Genomic DNA, 14063 nt, shown 5'->3' on the forward strand with positions numbered 1-14063 from the left:
CCGAAACACAGATATATTTATGCCCCCAGGGGGCGACCCTTGCCTAAGGGGTCGCACCCAAAATAAACTTTAAAAATCATCCCTGGTGTCTAGTGGTGGATTCTTGCTCCACGATCACGGGCCTCGCCCGCAATCGTGGAGCAGGAATCCATTGAAAACAGGCACAGGGGGAAAGGATTTTTTTTTTCCTTTCCCCGTGTCTGTTTTCCCCAAAACATTCCCCCAAAGAGAAGGACTCACCTTTTGGAGGTCCTCTCACTTCACGCACTGGAAGCAAATGGCTTCAAGCGCGTCCCCGGCAGCAGTTGGTGACATCGGCGCGCTGTGAGCGCCCTGTCATCATCAGATTGCCGGGGGGGGTCGGGTGGAAAGGGAAGCGATTCCCCTTCCATCCCTGAAGGGGGTGTGTAAGTGGGAGGCCCGGGGGGAGCACTAGCGCTCCCACTGTGGTCCGGTTGCAGGACAAACGGGTCTCGTCCTCGGCACACGGGAACTGTGGCTGAGGGTGAGACCAGCTCATCCCAGGCACCCTAGTGGTTAAAGGAGTTCTATTAAATCATTTTGAAGAACTTGACAAAAAGCTGAAGATGGCTAATGGATTTGACTTTTAACTGAAAATGCAGGACTGACCTTTTTCTCTAGATTGTTGCTTTCACAATACCCTATTTTAGAGTACCAGTTTTAGTTGATATTAGGACTCTATGGCCCATATTTATACTTTTTTTAGCGCCACATTTGCGCCGCTTTTTGATGCAAAAGCGGCGCAAACTCACAAAATACAATTGTATTTTGTAAGTTTGCGCTGCTTTTGCGTAAAAAAATGACGCAAATGCAGCTCTAAAAAAGTATAAATACGGGTCTATATACTTTACGTCTGCTAATCTGCAGTAAAGTGATTGTACTCTCCCTTGTAAACCAAACATGAGAAAATAGGTAAACACCTAATTTGCACATTTAATTTATTTATAAGTCACTGGTAAATGGTATTACATGTACCTAGGGCCTATAGATTAAATGCTACAAGTGGGGTTTATCACTCATTGGGCCACCTACTAAAGTAGCACTGTAAATATGCCTCAGACCTGCCACTGCACCTTGTAGTGCCATTTTGACTTGGCAAAATAAACCTTTAGCCAGGTCTAAAACGTCATTTTTAATAGATATAAATCATTCCTGAGAAAGGCCCTAAAGTCTGAGGGTGCATGTATTAAAAAGGTAGGGCATGCTTACTTAGGTTTTACATGTCCTGACAGTAAAAAACTCCCAAAGCTGTTTTTTACTGTAACAAGACTAACTCTTCCATACGCTAACACTGGGATACCTTATTACACTCAAAGAATTAATGAATGAACAAATGAATGTACTTCTATATTGCAAAACTATTCAAGATTGTCCCTGTGCTAATAAGTGATATAATCTGTTTGGGAGCAGATAAATACTATTTTCACTCCTCCTTAACGGTAAAGTCACATTTTAAATGAATATTCTAAAAATGTCACTTTAAAAAAGTTGCAATTTTTCTGTCTAAATCAGATGTGCCCTTCTGCCAATGGTTTTCACGCAGTGTGACGTGTATTACTTGCAGGTAAGGGGCAGGAGGCCTTGGGTGTGGAGAAGGCTGTTCCTCTCTTCAGCAGTTGTACTCATCCCTTCCTGGGCTTCAAATGGTAGTCTGAGGGCTGTGCCCACCCCCTTGATGACTCCTGAAGCTGCCTATCCTGCCAGTGGCAACTGCAGCTCCCACATGGGCCTGCCTGCCCTTTGCCCTCTAGAAAGATTGCAGCCAAACCAAAGCGATGAACTAACTAGAACCAGTTTGGGGTTACACAAAGGGTTGACCCCTGATGAAGGGCAAAGGATAACATTTGCACAGTGCAAATGTATAAGTTTCAGGTGTACTCAAAGGATGGATCTGTATCTCAAAATGAGGCTTAACATCAAAAATTCAGTAACATATCTATGGCAGTGAAGCATAAATTGCCCTACAGAAATGACAAAAAGGAGTAGCCTTGCAAACCATGAAGGTGGTATTAACAAAGTAGTATGTTCACAAACTCAAATCACTCAATTGAGTTATGTTGCAATCAACCTAATTACAAAGTATGTGAATGTATTCCATGCAGGTCAACTAGCAAGTTAAAGATAGGTTATGCAAATAATAAAGAACTCAGGGCCAGATGTAGGTAGGTCTGATTTTGCGAATCGGAACTTGCGAGTCGGTGTGACTCACAATTTCCGATTCGCAAAATCGGATGCAGAGCGGTGTCTCAGACACCGTCTGCGAGTCGCTATGGGGTGGCAAAGACCCACCTCATCAATATTAATGAGGTGGGTTGCATTTTGCGACCCCATAGCGAGTCCCTGCACTCACAGGGATGGTGGCCTGCTGAAGACAGCAGACCTCCATGTCTGTGACTGCTTTTTAAATAAAGCAGTTTTTTATTTTTATTTTGCAGCCCGTTTTCCTTAAACGACTTAAGTGACTGGTGGTCACTGCGAATTACTTTGCGACCGCGTTCGCGGTCACAAAGCAATTTAGCATAGCGATGTGAGTCGCAGATAGGAAGGGGACACCCCTTCCTATTTGCGAGTCACATTCACAATTTGCGAGTCGGTACTGACACCATGCAAAATGCTTGCTACATCTGGCCCTTAGTTCCCTGAATGTAAACTCCCCAATGCTAAACTAAAGTTGCGGGTAAAGTCTGAGAAACTAATTAGTAGCAGGTGTCAGCAAATATATTATCTCAAATAGAACCAAATTAAGGTTTCTATCAGGAAAAGAAGAAGTATGCTTGCTTGAGAGATTAACTCTACGATCATAAATAAAAGGAGCATTACTCTTCTGCTGGAGCCTTGCCCCTAAAAGTTATCACATGGTTCGATATATGTTCAATTGGTTGAATGTGCCAGTTGAATCAGATTAGTTAAAAGAAAAGAATCAGTCACATCCTAATTGTGGCAGCTTTCATCATGCAGGGTTTTCAACGACAGTTTGTTGATTCTCAGTCTCATGTGTTTCTTCTCTAATCATCCACACTTTCAGTAAAGTATGTCCATTCAGGAGGCGAACACCTTCGACTAGAAACCTGTGATTGTCCTGATCGCCTGACTACTGGCTGTTTAGTGTCACTGTCTTTCTGCTCACTTCTCTCTTCATTAATGGTGTTCAGGATGCATTCTTCAGCCATAGAAACCCTCAGTCTCTGTACCTTCCTTGGAAATTTTATTTCTCGGCTCCCCTCTGATTTAATTGCTTGCTACTTCTCATGGCTTGAAGTCTGCACTTACAGCTTCTTCAGCTTGATTCAACGTGGCTACTCTTTGCTCATTCACGACAGTCCTGCACTTGTCTTGGGTTGACTTTGAGACACTTGTGCGCACTCTTCTTCTTCTCCCTCTGACCTCTAATAGAAACACTTGATTGTGGTTCTGTAAATTAGTAGTGGTTGTCATCACATTTTCTCCAGCTTGTCTCACTCTCTGGGTGTGTGAGGCATGAATTCAGTTTGAAGGCCTTGACATTTAGGCCCTCATTACAACCCTGGCTGTAAATCCCACCTTCTGCCATGCCGACAGCCGCCAAGATACCGTGCCCTCGGTGGTAATCTGCCACGGGTATTATGACACAGACAATACCACCACAATACAGACACCCACACAAGTCCGCCACACCAAAGGTCAGTTATAAACTGGCGGTACCAAAACCCACACCGTTACGCCAACAGGAATATTCCCACAGTATCACGTCCCACTGATGAACGCAGTGGTCTTACTACTGCGGTAAACCATTGGCGGTACATACCGCTGCGCTCAAAATACACACACACTTATAAAACTACACCACATTGGACAATTCAAAATACACACACCTGACACACATACACACACCACACCCACACACTCACAACACTATAAAACACACACCCACATTACCCACAACCCTTTCAATGAAAAAAAAAGAGACCAAGCACAGAGAGACAAGCAAACAGCACACACCCGACAGAGGCACAGAACACCATCACTCATACACAATCAACGCACTTTACAGTATACATCCCAACACATCACCACACACATCACCTCACACAATTCACTCACAGCACATCCATGGCACCTCAAAGACACCCTAGGTTTTCTGAGGAGGAGCTAAGGGTCATGGAGGAGGAAATCATCTGGGCAGAACCACAGCTATTCGGATCACAGGTGCAGCAGATGTCCATTGCAAGGATGATGGAGCTATGGCGGAGAATCGTGGAGAGGGTCAATGCTGTGGGACAGCATCCAGGAACAAGGGATGGCATCAGGAAGAGGTGGAATGACCTGAGGGTAAAGGTGCGTCCGGTGGATTCAAGACACCAGATTGCTGTACAGAGGACTGGCGTTGGACCCCCGCCTCCTCCCCCACAACTAACAACATGGGAGGAGCAAGTCTTGGCGATCATGCATCCTGAGGGCCTCGCAGGAGTAGCAGGAGGACTGGACTCTGGTAAGGGAAAACTTTACTACTTTCACCCCCCATACCTGCATGCCATCACATATCCCGACCCTCACCCTCACTCCCATCACTCTATCACCTTACATCTACCCCATCATCACAACCCACACATCCCAATATCAAGCCCTGCATGCTACACCAATGCATGAACACCCATCACCACAGCATGCCCAGTAGAGAGACTCAGCCAGCCCACAGAATCAGCAATCACACAAGGCCAATGCAACAGGAAAACCACTTTTATATAAGGGAAACACACCCATTACCCAAGATGGCACTCACAATGCATTTGCATCCCAACAGGACCACTACCCAACGTCACCAGATTGGAGATGCCAGCTACATCCAGTCCCCCCACAGACAAGGCCCACAGTGATGACAGCAGCTCTGCACGCCTGGATCACGATGACCAACCTGGCACATCTGGGACCTCTGGACAGTCGGTTCCCCCGCCACAGTCCCAACCCACCACAGAGCCTCACCCCTCAGTAAACAGCACCCACTCAGCAGGCCCATGCCACTGTCCCCAGGACACGTCAATCAGCAGTGTGTCCACCACTACAGGGACCCCAGGCAAACCCACACACCCAGGACAAGCAGGCACTTGGGGTCAGTGGCAGTGGGCACATAGTTCCGGGGACAGAGGCACAGGACAACAGGGAAGCTGGGAGGACTGCTGTGCGACAGGGGGAGGCCAAGGGAACTGACCCTCCACGAGGCACTCTCAAACATCATGGGAGCATACCACTATTCTCAGGAGACCATGGGCACGGTACTGGCCAAGTTGCAGGAGACTCAGCGGCTGTAGGAGGGACAGTACCTGGGGATCAGGGAGGATGTAAAAAACATCTACACCATCCTGGTCACCATTGCAAGGCTTCTGGCTGACATGGGCAAGACCATGAAGAAGGCAGTGGCACAACAAAGGGCCCCTGACACTAGCCAAACCGAAGAACAGCCTTCCACCTCTGCCGGCGCTAGTGGACAGGAGGCCCCGCCACAGGACCAACAGGCCACCAGCACCCCACCCCCTGCAGAGGGAGAAACACTCCACAAACGGTCCCTGTGATCCAGGCAGAAGACAGATAACATTGCCAAGACCCCCACCAGGAAATAAGACTCTCCTGATTGTCACCCTTCTGTCCCACTATGCCACCCTGTGCACCTTGAACTGCCATTACTCCCCTTCCTCTGCCCCACTGGACAATGCACCTGTGATACCAAGAGACTGGACTCTACCATGGACTGTCCTCCGCCATCACCCCAGCCCCTTGCCCCTATCCCTATACTATTTAGCACAAAAAATAAACACCATTGAAATATAAACCATGCTGGAGTCAGTGTAATGAACGGAAAGATGTATTCTTACAACATTCTCAAAGCATTGCAGCTTCCATGTTCATTGAATTATGGCAATGTTTGACAGTTGGTGGGCAGCAGTACACATAGCAGAAGCCAGAATGGGGTACACAGATCTGAAAAAAGGAAACCCAAAGGGAATAGTCAGTGGCCATACATAGAGAATAAGAGGATGCCATGTATAATGTCCTAAAGTATACTGAAATGTGAAGAGGAGTTACAGTCACTTACCTGTGTGTCACTGGAAGTACTGCTGGATAATGTTTGTTCTGTTGACCACATCTTCTTCATCTGCCTCCTCTTCCTCACTGTCCACAGGCTCCAGCACTGCCACAAGACCATCACCAGGCTCATCATCCAGCAGGAAAGGCACCTGGCGTCTCAATGCTAGGTTGTGCAACATACAGCATGCCACAATGATCTGGCACACCTTCTTTGGTCAGTAGTACAGGGATCCACCTGTCAGATGGCGGCACCAGAACCTGGCCTTCAGGAGGCCGAAGGTCCGCTCAATTATCCTCCTTGTTCGCCCATGTGCTTCATTGTAATGTTCCTCTGCCCTTGTCCTGGCATTCCTCACTGGGGTCAGTAGCCTCGACAGGTTGGGGAAACCAAAGTCACCTGTAAATATCAAAGGACAATAGTCAGACTCACACTAACCCTTAGTAACCCTTAGGGACAACCCCAAACTCAGGCACCTACATATACTGTGTGGGGACCTTGGCCTCACCTATTAGCCACACCTGGTGTCTCTGGAGTTGGGCCATCACATAAAGGATGATGCTAATTCTCAAAATATAGGCGTCATGCACAGAGCCAGGATATTTGGCATTCAAATGGGAGATGTACTGGTCCGCCAAACACACCATTTGCACATTCATCGAATGATAGCTTTTTTCTATTCCTGTAGACCTGTTCATTTCTGCGGGGGGGACAAATGGCACATATGTACCACCAATGACACCAATGATGTTGGGGATGTGTCCCAAGGCATAGAAGTCAGCTTTCACTGTGGCCAAATCCTCCACCTGGGGGATCACGATGTAGCTGCACATGAGTTTCAGCAGGGCAATCAACACTCTGGTCAACACTTAGAGAACATTGGCTGAGACATTCCTGATGCCATAGCCACTGTAGTTTGAAAGGAGCCAGTTCCCAGGAAATGGAGCACTGACAGGACCTGCACCAGAGGGGGGATTCTGGTGGGGTGGCAGATAGGTGACATCAGGTCTGGCTCCAGTTGGGCACACATTTCTTGGATTGTGGCACAATCAAGTCTGTATGTGATTATAATGTGTCTGTCCTCCATTGTAGACAGGTCCACCATGGGTCTATGCACAGGAGGATGCCGCCATCTCATCATCTGCCTCAGCGGTTGTAGCCTATGGAAGAGACCGGTGAGCAGAAGGTCATTTCCCACATAGCTAGCACAACTGTGTTTGCATTAATGTCACAGAAGCAGTGTGTGTAATCTAGAGTCAGTATATGTGCCAGTATGTGCTGTGAGGAGGTGCGAACCCTGGGGGTCTATCACAGGCGGAGCACCCACTGCCGCAAGAGATGGGAGGACCTGTGCCGCTGGACCAAGAAGACAGTGGAGGCCCATCTGGGGCTGGCTTCCCAACATGGAAGGGGTGCCGGTCGCACCATGACCCCCTTGATGTTCCGCATCCTGGTGGTGGCCTATCTGGAGTAGGATGGGCGCATGAGGTCATCACAGCAGCCACAAGTGGGTGAGTACAGTTTCAGAAAGCTGATTTTGAGTGCTTTAGGAACTAGCTGGGGGGGGATGTGGGCTGTGGGTGCCTCTAGGCCAGGGCGATCATGCCAGGGTAGGTCCCTTGTGTGCAGGCTCTGAAGGTCCCCTACCCCAATGGTACAATTGGCCAACTACTACTGGGCAGGGTCCTGTGGGTGTCAGGTGTGCAGGTGCTGGCATTAGGCATTGTACCCCATGGGCTGGTGACTACTTTAGTGAGTGGTTGGGCATGGCGTAGTGCATAGGGAAGCTCAGTGTGTGTTGTGTACGCCAACAGTAGTGGTGTTGCTGGCATTGATAATGTTTATTCTCTGTCTATTCCCCCCCTTCTTGTTTTCTCACCCTGTCCTTGTGTGCATTAGCATCATCTGGCGGAGGAGCAGAGGCACCGGCGACGGAGGGAGCTGTATCCCACATGGCCCATGAGGGTGAATCTACTGAGGGTGAAAGCACCAGTGGGACGGAAGGCGAGGGGAGCTCCACGATGGGGACAGGAGGGGATACCAGTTACAGCGACTCCTCCTCTAATGGAAGCTCCTGGCGGTGGCGGACACCTCTGTGCCTACCCCAACAACAGGTACAGCTGCCACCACCCCTACTAGCACCGCCATCCCAGCAGCCCCTCAGTGTGTTTTCCGTGCCCGGTCACCCAGGAGGGTAGGCATCTCCTTCGCCCCAGGCACCTCAGGCCCTGCCCCAGTCAGCCCTGCTGCCCTCAGTGAGGAGGCTATTGACCTCCTGAGATCCCTCACTGTTGGGCAGTCAACCATTCTGAAAGCCATCCAGGGTGTTGAGAGTCATTTGCAACAAACAAAGGCATACCTGGAGGGCATTCATTCTGGCGTGGTGGCATTTCCGGCTCTGGCCTCAGCACTGATGGCAGCCATTGTCCCTGTGTCCAGCCTACCCCCTCCAACTTCCACTACCCAGACCCAATCACCTCTACCTCAGCCTATCCCAAGCACACCTTCAGACCAGCATGCACACACATCAACACACAAAATTGGCTCAGGAAAACATAAGCATCACAGGCACTCACACAATCACCACACCCATGCACACATACCAACATCCACTTCCGCCACTGTGACCCCCTCCTCCTCTTCATCTACCTCCATCCCAGTAGTGTCTCCACTCACACTTGCATGCATTACATCATCAGCCACTGCCTCCATCACCAACACACCCCTCACGATCAATCACCACCCCCACAACCATGCACACACCCCGTTTCCTCTCCCAGTGTGGTTCTGAGCCCTCCTCTCAAAGTACACAAATGCAGGCACACACCCACTCAACAGCCATCCACCTCACAACAGCCTCCAGCTCATGCACCTTCACCCAAACTCAGCTGATGTACATCTCCTACAACCACTACCTCTTCCTCCACTCCACACACCCCCTCCATCTTCCCGTCCCAATGTGTCAAAGAAACGTTTCCTGGCTAACATTGACCTCTTCCCTACACTTCCCCCCCATCCTTCCCCTAGGGCCAAGATGTCTAGATCCCAGCCCAGCACCTCAGCCACCAAATCGGCGTCCGCTGTGGTCCCTGCAAGTCCCAGAGGATCGAAGGGGGCACCCGTCAGGGCTGCCAGTCTGCCACCTATCAAAGCTAAAGACCACCAGATTTCACCACCTACCAAGGTAAAGAAGGGACCAGAATGCAGCAGGGCAAAAGACGCACCACCCACCCAGCAAGGCCTTATCCAAAACCAAAGAGGGCAATGCCAGGGTCCCAGCAGCTACTACCAAGGTGGAGAAGGGACACAAAAGAAAGGGTAAGTCACCTCAGGGGACGGAGCCTCCTGGTGAGGGACTGGTGACCACCATTTCTCCTGACAGGCCAGCAACCTGTACCACTGCAAGCACCGCCGCAACGACCACCGCCTGCACCGCCACCTGCCCCGCCATCTGCACCGCTCCCTGCACCACGGCTGCCACAACTACAGTCACCAGCATCATCCCCAGTGGGCAGCCGTCCGAGGCTGCTGGAGATGGCCTGGTGTCTCCCTCCACTACTACAGACACATGCACCAATGGGCAGCACCGGCAGAATCTCCGCTGCAGACACCGCTGCAGCCACGCCACCTGCACCACCATTTGCACAGCTACGTGTCCAGCCAGTGCCACTACATCAGACATCAGCAGCATCCCCAGTGGGCAGCCGTCCAAGGCTGGAGGAGACGTCCTGGACCCTGCACACACCACATGAGGCACCATCACTGGCACTACCAGCAGTTTGCAGCCTCAGTCGCCGCAGGGTGGAGTGCGGCTCGGCCTCCATGGAGTATCATGCTACCTGCTCCCTGCAAATCGTGTGCCTCAGACACCCAGGTGAGGGAATGGGAACTGCCACACCCCAGGTGCAGCATCAGTGGGCACCATGCCCCCTCCAGAACCAGTGGAGAGATGCATCCACTCACCCAATCCTTGGCAGGATGAAGCAGACCGGGCACAAAGCCCCCACCAGAACCAGTGGAGAGATGCATCCACTCACCCAATCCTTGGAAAGATGAAGCAGACCGGGCACAAAGCCCCCTCCAGAACCAGTGGAGAAAGGCATCCACTCACCCAATCCTTGGCAGGATGAAGCACACTGGGCACAAAGCCCCCTGCAGAACCAGTGGAGAAAGGCATCCACTCACCCAATCCTTGGCAGGATGAAGCACACTGGACACAAAGCCCCCTCCAGAACCAGTGGAGAAAGGCATCCACTCACCCAATCCTTGGCAGGATGAAGCACACTGGGCACAAAGCCCCCTCCAGAACTAGTGGAGAAGCCATCCACTTCAGAGACTGTAGCCTTACACTCCCCAGGACCAAGCAGTGGGCAACCCACCCACTTGAGAGACTGTGGCTTTGCACTCCCCAGGAGCAAGCAATGGGCAACCCACCCATTTGAGAGACTGTGGCTTTGCACTCCCCAAGACATCGCTGTGGGCATGTTGCCCCCTCCAGGAGCAGTGGTGTTGTACCATCTTCTGGCTGAGGTGCCCCCACCTCCCCTTTCCCCTGAGGTGCCTGTGTGTTTTCGACCTGATGCCATTGCAGTGCTCTCTCCGTTTTGAAGCAGGAGTCAAGTGTGGGCTTGGCCCATGGTTTTCAGGCCCACTGGTCCACGGCCATTTCAAGGGACAGTGTACGACCTTCTGTACATAATGTAAATATTTGTATATACTAATTTTTTATACTCGTTTGCTATATCTGCATGTTCCAAAATATCACTGAGTGAACTCAATTCCTTTTGTCCTTGAGTTCTTCCAGGGGGTTATGGGGTGTATCTGTAATGTTGTTGGATGTGATTTTGTGTATGGTGTTGTGGGAGGGGGGGGGGGGGTGTTGCGTGTCACGTGTTTGTGTCACTTTCTTTTACCTCCTCCCTCCCCTGTGTGCTAGGTGCAGTACTCACCGTCGTCGTCACCGCCGCCTTCTTTCAAATTCTTGATGTATTAGTAGATACAACAACATGGGGAGGACCTGAAGTTCGGGCTCCATGGCGTCCTGGTTCTTCGTTGAGTGTCGCAAGCTGAGTGGTTCCCCTTCAGTGTACTGTTTCCGCTGTGCTTTTGATGTTGTTGGTACCGCCCCGGAAAAGCCGGTGGATTGGCCTGTCATAATACAGTGGGCGGTACATAGTCTTCCGTCTGTCTGTTGGCGGTGACCGCCGTGGTGTTTGTTGCTACTTCCCTGCCGGTCGGAGTGTTAAAGTGGCTGTCTATGTTGGCAGTTTCTGCCGTGGTCGTGATCCCATTTTTTTTACCGTCGGCCAGTTGGCTGTGTCATCGCCGCTTTAACACCGACCGCCAGGGTTGTAATGAGGGCCTTAATGTCAGTGTTCGTGACAAAGAGCACTTGGTAGCACTCATGCCATTGGGGACCCAGGCACAACTTGCTCACATGTTTCTTCACCAAAACTCAGTCACCAAGACTAACATTATGGAACTGTTCTTGTCTTGGAAGGAGAGATACCACCTCAACTGGGTGAGAGACAGAATGCACCACATCAGCCAGGCCATTGCAGTAGTCAAAAACCATATCATCAATAATCATTGCAAGAGCAGTTGCAAGCACAGTGGAGAGACTCATGGCTCTACCCCTCGGGATTTCATAGGAAGACAATCCTGTCCTCTGATCCGGGATGCTTTTCAGACTCATCAATACCAATAAAAGGGCATAAGGCCATGTCAAAGATGTGGATGCACACATTTTAGCAAAACAAAAGCACTGTGACATTTATCTGATCCACTATGTCTGAAGCTTCAGGTCTGTAACTACAGTAGAACATTTCATCTACTTACAAAGTTGCACCCAAAATGTAATTATCTCATTCTTGAAGTGACTACCATGGTTTGATTCCAGAGGTAACGGGATGCCAACATAAGGGATCAATTCCCTCAACAATAGTTTGGCTACAGTAAAAATTGAATTTCACCTATTAGGGTAGTCCTCCATCCGACCATCAGTGATATAACACTGTGACAACAACATGGAACCGGGGATTAAACCAATGTGTGCTAGAGAGATGAGCCATTTCATCTTGAACTGTATGGGTGTCACCATGGCAATGTTGTGAAAGGGAGGTTTCCTTCCCACCTATTAATGTGTAACCACAATAGGTCGCTTTCAAAATCCCTCTTTCATCCTGTAAGCAAAAGCCATCCACAAATAGCATATAGTCAGGCTCTTCCAGACGGACATTTTGAATGCTGGGTCTTGGCTTGGTGCACAATTCTGTACCGTCAAGACAATATTGTCAATCTCATCATAATTTTTATCAGTAGCATACAAAGCTAACCATTTTTCAAGAGTAAAACAGTTGCACCTCAGAAAAGTGATGACCATGCTCAAATCTTGTGAGTCCGCTGTTGGTCATGTGTTAGGTTTGAGTGCGTGTGATTGGAACCTCAATAGAATGCACAACCAAAACTGTAAGAGTTAAACCATTTTGATACCCTCGTACTGCTGAATTTTTAAACCAAATGTGGCCTCCACCTTTAGGCAACCCAGCAGCGCTGTGGTTACTGGATCAAGAGTAGCTGAAAATTAAGTGATAGGCTGTTTGGAATTATCATGTCTGCATTAGTACTGATAGAAAGCACCCTTCCCTCTCAGAGCAGTATAAAATGAAAGGTTCTCATAATCAGGCATTCCTAGAGGTGTGGTGCAACAGAGACATTCTCTCAGCTAAAAGGAAGGCATCACTGCATTCGTTAACCCTAGGTAACAGATCAGACACATACTTGTATGGAAGCCCCTGTAGAGGCTTGGCCACTAAGGATAAGCTGAGAATCCACTGAAAACAGTAGCCTACCATTCCCAGAAACATCATTATTTCTGTCTGTATCTTGGGAGAGTTTATTTTTAAACATAGCAGAGATTCTCTTTTGAGACTTTTCTTGCTCCCTTCTCAATTTGATGTCCTAGTTATAAGACTTCTTTCTGACAGTACTGAAACTTGGTTGGGGACAGGGGATGTTAATTTTCAGCCAAATGATATAACAGTGCAATGGCATCTTGGCTACATGATCTTGGTTGTCAATGTCACAAATAGGTCATTGACATAATGGACCAGAACTGAAACGCAGGGCAACTGCAGGGGCTTCAGATTCTTTTTCAATACCTAGTTGAAGATCCAGGGACTTTCTGTATACCACTGAGGAACTTGCCACCATGTCAAAACTTTATTTTGGAACCAGAACGGAGAGAGGAACTTACTGTCCTCACACTATGGGACAGAAAATAGAGCTTGGCACAGATCTGCAACTGAAAACTAATCAGCTTTACAGGGAATTTGGAACAATACTATGGCTGGATTCAGTACCACAAGACAACATGGGACAACAATATTATTAATCTTTCGCACGTTTCGCTTCTGCAGTCCTATGATCGGGGAGATTCAGGAACTAACTTAATTCCAGCCACCACCTCTGGTGAGAGTTTGTACTAGGGCATTCTGGGAAACTCTGCATTTGGTTTATTGTAATTTTCACTGGTTCAACATCTTTAGTCAGGCTCGATGTCTTACAAGTATGACCCTAAACATCCTCCTTCACTGAGACGAGGGTCAATCTTCTTTTGTTAAAACAGGGATCAGTCAAACAGCCAATCTTTGGTGCTCAAATGTATAGTCTGCATCCTCATCACCTTCTTGAAGATGTACACCATACAGTGTACAATAAATCACAGAGTTCATCTTACACAAAAGATCTCTACCCAATAGAGTAACTGGCCTGGAATCACAAATCACAAATTGATAGTCCTGTTCAAGGCAACCTATTTTCACCAGGAAATTTACTGAAACAGGATTCAATACCTGCTTGTTGAAAATGCCTTGAAATTGGGCTTGTTTTTCTTTCAGTAGAGCAGGTAGCACCAATGTCTATAAGGAACGACATGTGGTAGGCATTCACCTCTCCATCTACTTATGGTCTACCTTAAAGACTG

Source organism: Pleurodeles waltl, chromosome 5 (genome assembly GCF_031143425.1).
Source record: "Pleurodeles waltl isolate 20211129_DDA chromosome 5, aPleWal1.hap1.20221129, whole genome shotgun sequence".
In the NCBI taxonomy this organism is placed as follows: Eukaryota; Metazoa; Chordata; class Amphibia; order Caudata; family Salamandridae; genus Pleurodeles; species Pleurodeles waltl.